The following is a 9,035-nucleotide window of genomic DNA, read 5'->3' as shown; positions in this document are numbered from 1 at the left end:
CTCTCTCTCTCTCTCTCTCTCTCTCTCTCTCTCTCTCTCTCTCTCTCTCTCTCTCTCTCTCTCTCTCTCTCTGTCTCTTCACCCCTCTCTCTTTTTCTCTCTCTCTCTCGTGCTCGCTGTCTCCAGCTCTCGCCTTTTCTCTCCGTTTCTCCCTGTCTTCTTTTCCTCTCTCTCTCTCTCTCTCTCTCTCACTATCTTTCCCTCTTTTTCAACGATTCCTCTCGCGCGAAAGCTTCTCTCTCTTCCGATCTCGCGATCAAGCTTTCCTCGGGACACGAAGATCCGATCGGATTCACCGATGAGTCATCCGCGAGGGGATCTGGTGAAACGGTCGATGACTAAGATCCACGGGACTGGTCTCGCGAGCTGCCACCGCGAGAGGAAGGCATCGGTTCCGCGGCGCCCGCCGGCAGAGCCTCGACGGCTACTGAAAGTCTCCGTCTCGAGCGGGTGTCGCCAAGTGGAAGCACACGATGACGAGGAGGAACGTCGTCGCGGCGAACTTCCGACACGTTTACACGCACACTGCCGACCAGGTAGGCACGCACGCACGCACGTACGCGGAGGCACACGCGCGCATCTTCTTCACGCCGACGACACGGCGGTCGACGAGGTTGCAGCTCGGCATACAACATTCGGCGGCAACACCAGCAGCAGCAGCATCATCGTCGTCGTCGTCGTTGTCGTCGTCGTCGTCAGCATCCGCACCACAGCCAGGGCCGCTTGCGCCGGTGCGCCGCGTATGTATGTATGTATGTACGTACGTACGTACGTACGTACGTACGTCCGTCCGTCCGTCTGTCCGTCTGTCCGTCGGTCCGTCCGTTCTATCGCGGCTAGAGCGGTGCCTCGCGCCTCGGCTCTAGTCTCGAGTTCGGCTAGCCTGGCTAGGAGCTTCTATTTTTACCATGGGGTAGCGAATTGTTCCCCACGCGAGACGACCGCGACGGCGGCAACGGCAGCAGCAGCAGCAGCATCAGCAGCAGCAGCAGCAGCAGCTACGCCGCCTCGAGCGAGCCGTTCGCCAACGCGACCGGGTTCGGACCATTTATAAATAGTAGGAATCCTCGCGCCGCCGCGGAAAATCGGCGAAGATTCGTGGGACGTGAGAAAAAGAGAGAGAGAGAGAGAGAGAGAGAGAGAGAGAGAGAGAGAGAGAGAGAGAGAGATGTAGAGAGGTAGATAGAGAGGCCCGAAGTGCTCTGAGGTGATCACCGACCAACGCTTAGCGGTATTGCTCACCGGACCGCTAAAAGCACGAGCGCGCGAAGTGCTCGTGTGTCGATGAAAATTTCAAGGGCCAACCGAATCGGTACCGTTCTATTGGGCGAGTACTTTCCCGCGGAAGGAAGCGCACGTCATTCAAACAAGCTCACGGAAAAAAATGAATTGCCCGATTCAACAAATCTCATAGCACGCCGGACCAAATCAGCTGTTATAACAGAGCAGCTTCGCTACGAAGAAGTGGTGAACGCAATTGTCAACTTGCTGATAGGGAAACCCCATTTTTGTCCTTATCACGGTTCTCTCACAGCAAATTATTCGTATTGTGGTCGAATTGTGCAGTTTGCGAAACAAATTTAATAATTACGACGAGAACTGTCACTTTAACGCGATTAATTATTATCTGAAATCGGGTATGATGACCATACGGAAAAGATGGCCATAAGCTGACTAAACTTGATCAGAGGCACAATCACTAATCCTACGTAGATCTGGTACTCAGTTACTGTGATACCAGAAACTGGCTGGCCGCGTGTTACGATCATAGATTTGCTCAGCTAACAAGGTTTATAGTTGCAACGGCAAATTTTCCTTCACGAGGAGGAAAACGGAGGAGGGATCGATTTGCCGGGAGTGGCCTGCCGTTAATTAACTCGATGACGTATACCTTCACCGAATATCAAGGCGAATAAAAAAAAGAAGGGATACAAGCCGTTTTTGCACTCGCTTCAAGGGAAAGGGAGGACGTAAACGACCGCGATGACGGCGAGCGTTCGATCGGCGGGGGCGAGAGAGGGATGCACACAACGGCGCCGAGCGCGAGCGAGCGCGAATGTATGTCTATAGACTGCGTTCTAGAGGGTTGCATTTTTAATACGGCGCTCACACACACACACACACGCACATACACAGAGCACGCCGCGATATCGGTCAGTTACTCCCCCGCGAATGCGAGATAAGAACTAGGCTCCGATCCGAGCGCGTCGAGTGGGTTACACGTTCGAGCGAGGTGAGCCGAGAGTCGATGATCCGTACGAGAGTCTGACGTTATCGCAAGGCTCGCCACGCTCTATTGACGGCGGAACGGAGCCGGGACGAGACGGGACGGGACACCGCGTCGTTATTTATCAACGCGTGTCTCCTCCTTTTTTTATAACAGAAATCAATTAATCGATCTCGACGCTATTAATAATGATGCTAACGAAAAGTAGCGGTCGAGCCGCGCTCACGGAGCTTGCGCCATGAGAGAGAGAGAGAGAGAGAAAGAGAGAAAGAGAGAGAGAGAGAGAGAGAGAGAGAGAGAAAGAGAGAGAGACAGAAAGAAAGAGAAAGAGACAGAGGAAAAGGGCATTCTCGAGAAGAAGATGTCGAAGGAGAAGGCTCCGGGGGAGCCATCGTTGCGCGCTTCGCGCGGATCTCTTGCCCGAAAAGGCGGCGAGAGCTGTGCCAGCGGAACAGTCTCGGCGAATGGCACGCGCAACCTGTCTGCTTGTGGCGGGCCCGAGCCTGCAGAAGCTCCCAACGGCGAGATCAAATCGCGGGCACTGAGAAAACAATCACTCGTCACCGCGGACGCTACAACGAGGTGTTCTCTACGCAGGTTTTTCCTCCACTAACCGAAACTAGCCAGAAGAACGATGATTATTTATTACCACGACGCGAGTACCATTTGCTCGCGCGACATGTACCCGTTGAACGAGGCGGAAAAGACACCTGCCTCTTTATTTAGTGTGATTCGGGATTCGATTGTCTCTCTTTCTCCGTCTCGCTTCTCGTCCGTCTTCGTCTGCCACCGTCTCCCAAGTGTCGTTCCGGCGAATCTTTGGCTCGCGAATGCGTTGGGGTGACGAGAGCCGCGATCGAGGAATCTCGTCGAAATAGAGCAGACGCGCTCGAAATGAGAGCGTGTTCCAGATTCAATTAGTTCCCCGTTGGCGAACGCGAGCGCGGGAGCGGGTCCTTAATTGAAAGTCTCACACTTACGCGCGTTTATTATTCCTCTCCTCCTCTCTTTCCCTCTCGTCCCGACGTAACTTCGCGGGCGAGTCGCTCGAGTCTTCCGGGCAATTTTGCGAATACGGGACGACCAGTCGGATTGGCAATTGATCGGAGAGGCAAGGATTAAAAGCGAATTTTCCGCCTGAGGATTCATCCCAACTATCATCGACACAACTGCCTCTCGGCCTCGCGGGACATTTCACGGCCGATACGCGCGAATCGAACGAAGCATTCGGATTTTTCACCGGAACACCCCCCACGGAGCGAGCTTCGTCGAGACGCGCACGCTCACCGATTCACGACGTACCCGACTGGAAATCCATTCCGTACTCTTGATCAGGTTAATCCCAATCACACGGAAAAAACTTTCGTCAGAGTGCAACGGAATTTTCTGTTAGTTGAGGACCAGATGAATTCGGTTGTAGGAACAGAAAGATTCCCTCTGAGAGGTCTCTACTCAGCCAGTTGTACTGTCAGTTGTCTTAACCGAGTTTTTAACGCAGCTGAATGTCCAGATGAATATTTCCGGTCACAGAGATATCATTTCTCGTCAGTGAGTCTGGTCGCCATTCAGCTGCTCGATATGTTTTTCGGGCGGTTGTCTGGTTCATATAAGTGCACGAGAAAAACGATATGACTCACACATAAGATTGATTGTGCCAACCGATTCGATAGTAACATACGGGTCAACTAATTGATTGTTGCAAGCGCAGAGTAATTGCTGAGTTACTGGCGTTGCAGCAGTGACAATATTTAGTTGCTCCAACTAGAGTGTGTTCACAGTAAATATCGCTCCAACTGATTTCTGGTTGCCACAACAAATCACGTACGACTTTGTCGATGCGATTGATATAATAAAGCAACTGAGTCGTATCATATACATTATTATTACACAAAGATAACTAAGGTGTCACAACCATTGGTACTCACAACTAAATATTTTTTATTATGTGCAACACGTCTTTTATTTCCCGTGTGATGTTATCGGGTTTTGATTGCTAATAAATGTTTATCAATCCTTATTATTAATAAGGTCCTGTCAGGCTGCTTTACGTAAATCGATATCATCTTGTACAAACTAAGTGACTGATCAACTTGATGAGGATTATTGGATTAAGAACGATGGACAAAATGGGCTGACTTCGGCTCAAAAAGTGCAACGTAAGTTATACACGTAATTTTATGTTTTTTTAATCTCTGAACACGATGTGTTTCATCTTGAAATATTTCCGTTTTTCACGGAAAAAACTACAAAACCAAACTATAATACAATTAATGAAATACTTGAAACAAAATCGCCACTAGTCGAATTAAGCCGAACGAATAGCGAATTACTATTAAAAGTGACTTACAAGGCGGATTATGACCACTTTTCCGGATTGAGATAAAATACTGCTATGATATTCAGTGAACCAGAAAGACTAAGATTACGGTATATAACTTACGTTTTCAGGCCAAAATCGACTCATTTTACTCCACTGTTCATTTTGAAATGTTTCCTCAATTTTCAGAGAAAGAAAGTTATAACACTAAACTATAAGGCAAATAATTAAATAATTGGAAACAAAATCGTCACTAGCCAAATTACTATATTAAATCGAACGAATAATCAATTACTATTCAAGGTTCATTTAGAATGGGATTGGCAGTAAGCAGTGAGACGTAAACAGAAAGCAAATTGAGCAACCACAGCCGATTATTACAAGAATAATCAACTGTAGTTGGTTAATTTGCTTACTGCTTATGTCTTAGTGCCTACTGCCAATCTCATTGCAGATGGCTCTTAAGAGTGACTTATTTCAGCTTCAAGCGAATTCTGACCATTTCCCCACGGATTCAGACGGATAAAAATGCTAGTGTGTTATACATTAACCCAGAAAGAGTGCGGTAAGATTACGGCGTATAACTTGCGTTACACTTTTCAAGCCGATTTGACCCATCGTCCTTTCCAGTCGGGTAACCAACTAACGCAATGTCGCGCGCAACATTCCCACGAGGTGCGCGGCCAATTGATTCACTTCCATCGACGGCACTCCGACGAAGAAAGCGGGGCGACGCATCGCGAGGGACGACCGAGCTGGGGGCCGGATTTCGGCGGCGAGAGTACCGCGAGTTCACGTCGGAATTTGCACGCGACGCGCCAGGCGCCCATATGTACGTGCGATCGCACGGTTTCGGGCTTGAGCACACTTCCGGACGATCGATCCGGTTCCCGGTTGGAGTAACACGTGCGACGTGCAGCGCCGGCAGCGTCGCCGCCGCCGCCGCTCGTCCCTTTTTCTCGCAGCCCCTTTCGGACGCACACGTGCGGCCGCGTGAGGGCCACGCGTCGTCCTCCGATGACAAGCCGAAAGGTCGTACCTGCACAGCGGCGAGAACGAGCGAGAACACGGCCGCGCTCTGTCGGGGTGTCGCGTGTCACAGGATCGCGCCAGGTAGACGAGCACCTCTGAGCGCGACGCGATAACAACGAGCAATGACGAGCGCGTGCACGCGAGTATGTAGCCCCGTTCCTGGTATATGTGTGTCACCAGGCCAGCGACACGCACGTGCACATACACGCGGTGTTGTTTCCTCACAACGCTCGTCCTGACAACAAGGACGACGACCACCACGACGGCGAGAAGGGGTCTCCTCGGCGCGTCGGTCCGTTCGCTCGACCATTGAACGCGCGAGCGAGCGAGCGATCCATTCTCACGGCATCCCTCGGAATACCCACACCAAGGGAGATTTCGATGGACGCGTCGTACTCCCTCCGAGATCACGGGCTCGCGCACGGCCCGCGTGCACCTGTACGCGTCTTGGCTCGATGGGGAAGTTTTATCGACACGTGCGCGAACGCGGGTCACCCGCGGCACCCTCGCGAGCGGCGTTCGCGCGCGCGGACGTCGACCGGGGGAGGAGGCTTGGAGACGGCGTACCGTGTCGCCGTGCGCCGTCCCGACGACACCTCGGCATCGAGCGAGCAAAGAGCGAACGAGTCGCCTGCGACCGGCCGGTCTTCCCGTACGACGTCCACCTTCCTCCCCCGTCCACACCTGTCGAGGTGTATGCGTGCTCGTCGGGGTATGCGTTATCGTCGTGGCGTGGCCGTCGCCGCCGTGGTGGTGGTCGGTCCTTGCGGTCCACCTCCTCGTCGCCGCGGATACACGAGAGATCTTACCCTGCGACGTCGACACACGCACCGCGATCACGGAAACGTGCGTCAGGGTGGTGGCATGAATGCGACTATCAGTCTCGTGGTGCGCCGCCGCCGACGCTGGCCGCGCCGTCGCGACGGCGGCGGCGGTGGCGGCGTTGGCGGCGCTGATGGAGGCAGCGGAGGCGGCGTCGCGGCGCTTAGCGCCGTCTCGTCGGTGAAATATCCGCGACGACACGGTGCAGCAGTCGAGAGAGCAGCATAGTCGACTTTTGCAAGCTCGCTTTTGCCATCGACCGACCTCTCTTTCCTTTTTTCATTTTTGTACACTTTAATAATGCAAACCTGACCAATCAACGAATTACTTTACCGCATGCAACTGAGTATGCTGGATGCACGTTGATTTTTTTATATTTGGATGCGTCACGAATTGTCGGGGTTGACGTTGCCTATTGCTGATTTGTTATTTTATACCAAAGGAGCGGAGTCAACGTTGAGCGCGCGAATTTGTCTTATCCCATATATTATCGTACCGTACAACGATACGACCTACATACGATGCAAGTTTTTATCAGAGTTAGGCATTCATGTGTAAATCATGATACTCAAAGAGAGAACACTGAAGAATACTCAGAGATCATGACACTGAGAGAAAAAAACCAAAAAATTAGTAAGTATTTATATTTAGTGGATATTTACTTAAATTTAAATTCTTTTATTTAAATAAAATAAATTATTGCTCTTACGAAAACTAAAGTTTTCTTAAGTTTTTCAAAAAATATATATTTTCTTATTTGAAAAATATTTCACACACACACACACACATATTAATATATGTAAATTTATGCTATTATAGTATATCTCTCCACCACAAATAAATATTTACTGTTTCTTAAATATTTTTGTTCTCAGTGTATGTCTATATGTAAAAACGTAAACTATGTATGAGATGTTGTCTATATCAGCGATAAGTAATTTATGAATGTCTTTTAAAGAACATATGACTTGCTAAAAAATGAATTTAAAAAGTTTATCTTCTTATTCAACCTTTAGAATCCTGACATAAATTTATAAATATTGTTTCTTAAACAAGTAAACTTAGGCTCTACAGAATTCTCTGATTACATTTTTACCTACAGAGAATTAAGTCTACTAATCTATCACATGATAAAATAAAAATTTCATGCCATTTGTTACTTCTCCTAAAGAATACATTTATAATCAATACCCAAAACATAGATTCATTTACAGAATGATACTAGAAATTTAAATGAAAATTATGCACGCGCATATTGGAGAGACTTTCTTGTATCTAAAGTATTATACTTCCCGTCTTCTATAGATGTATTGTTGTCTACAATTTCTTATGACCGCTAACACTATATTATACTTGACATCTTTTGTTAACTGTTTTTTAGATTGTTATGTGCGTATTGATAGCATCATGTTGCAGAGACAGTTTCGACTTATTTAGTGAGCTTCTGATATTTCATTTTATTCCTTCAATTAGATGTTGAAAAATTGCTTTTAACCTTTATTAACTTTTTAAGACCACGTAAGTCTGATTGTTGGCATATCTCGACTTGAAATGATCGTCTAACTAAAACAAGGAGTTGGACTTTGACAATCTGTGAAGCAATGCCACTAATTTATATTATTTTCTGTTTGGATTTGTGCTAGGGATAATTTAACGGTTAAGTTGACAAATTTCTTTTGCTTCTCCGCTGAAAATGGTCTAAAGGCGAGATCGAAACGTACAGATGTAATTTCATATACCTCACGCTATTCAATTTCTAACGCAATAACAACAGTAATTGACTTTTATTAGCCCGTTTTACACTTTCATTATTTGATCTCAGAGTCTATGTTGATATTATATAATTTTCGATATTTGTTTACATGAAAAACAATTGTGTATATATCGCATAAAAAATATGTGAACAATCAGCGTAAACGTAATTTTGAAATATACGGCAGAACCCTGGTTCTTTATTTATCATGACTTAAGCGAGGTCGTTCAACTTGTTTAATTTTCGTGAATAAGTTACACTTTGTTATCAATGACTTTGGCCTGAACGATAGCACGACCCGATATTTAGTCAGTTCAGTTTTGTCGAACTTACGACCCGCGGAATTTTGCATGTATTTTTTACGATAAAATGAAAGTTCAGGCTTCGATCAAGTTTCATATGATAGCCCGAATAGCTATCTATAAAATTTTTTTATGAAATATATACAACGTCAACTGGCCAAGTAGGTTCACTATCTAACAGTTATTTATAAATCGCAATAAGCAATATCAACGCTAGTAAATATATGAAATTAAAAAAAATATTTTAAACTTTAGTAGCCTAAGTTATTTATAAAAAGTATATAATAAACTGTGTAGCGCCATCCAACGATGTTACGGGAAATTCGTTTAGCTTAGCTGATTTGAGTCTCGACTAAATTTGGTTCGAATCTTGGCTATGTAACAGAAATTTAGTTCTGAAATCTCCGCTACGAGCCGCCACCATTCTTAGACCGGTATTTATAGTCCGATATTATATTTAAGATCATCTTAAGTACTGTTTTGATGTCATGAGCCAATCACAGAGCCGTATTCGCATCTTAAAACATTACTTAAGACGGTTTTGAAATAAGATTCGACTATAAATACCGGCCTTAATGAAGG

The sequence above is a fragment of the Odontomachus brunneus genome, unplaced genomic scaffold (assembly GCF_010583005.1).
Source record: "Odontomachus brunneus isolate Ranch 3 - 2012 unplaced genomic scaffold, Obru_v1 Obru_scaffold_022, whole genome shotgun sequence".
NCBI classification, from domain to species: Eukaryota; Metazoa; Arthropoda; class Insecta; order Hymenoptera; family Formicidae; genus Odontomachus; species Odontomachus brunneus.
This window is presented reverse-complemented; position numbering follows the sequence as displayed.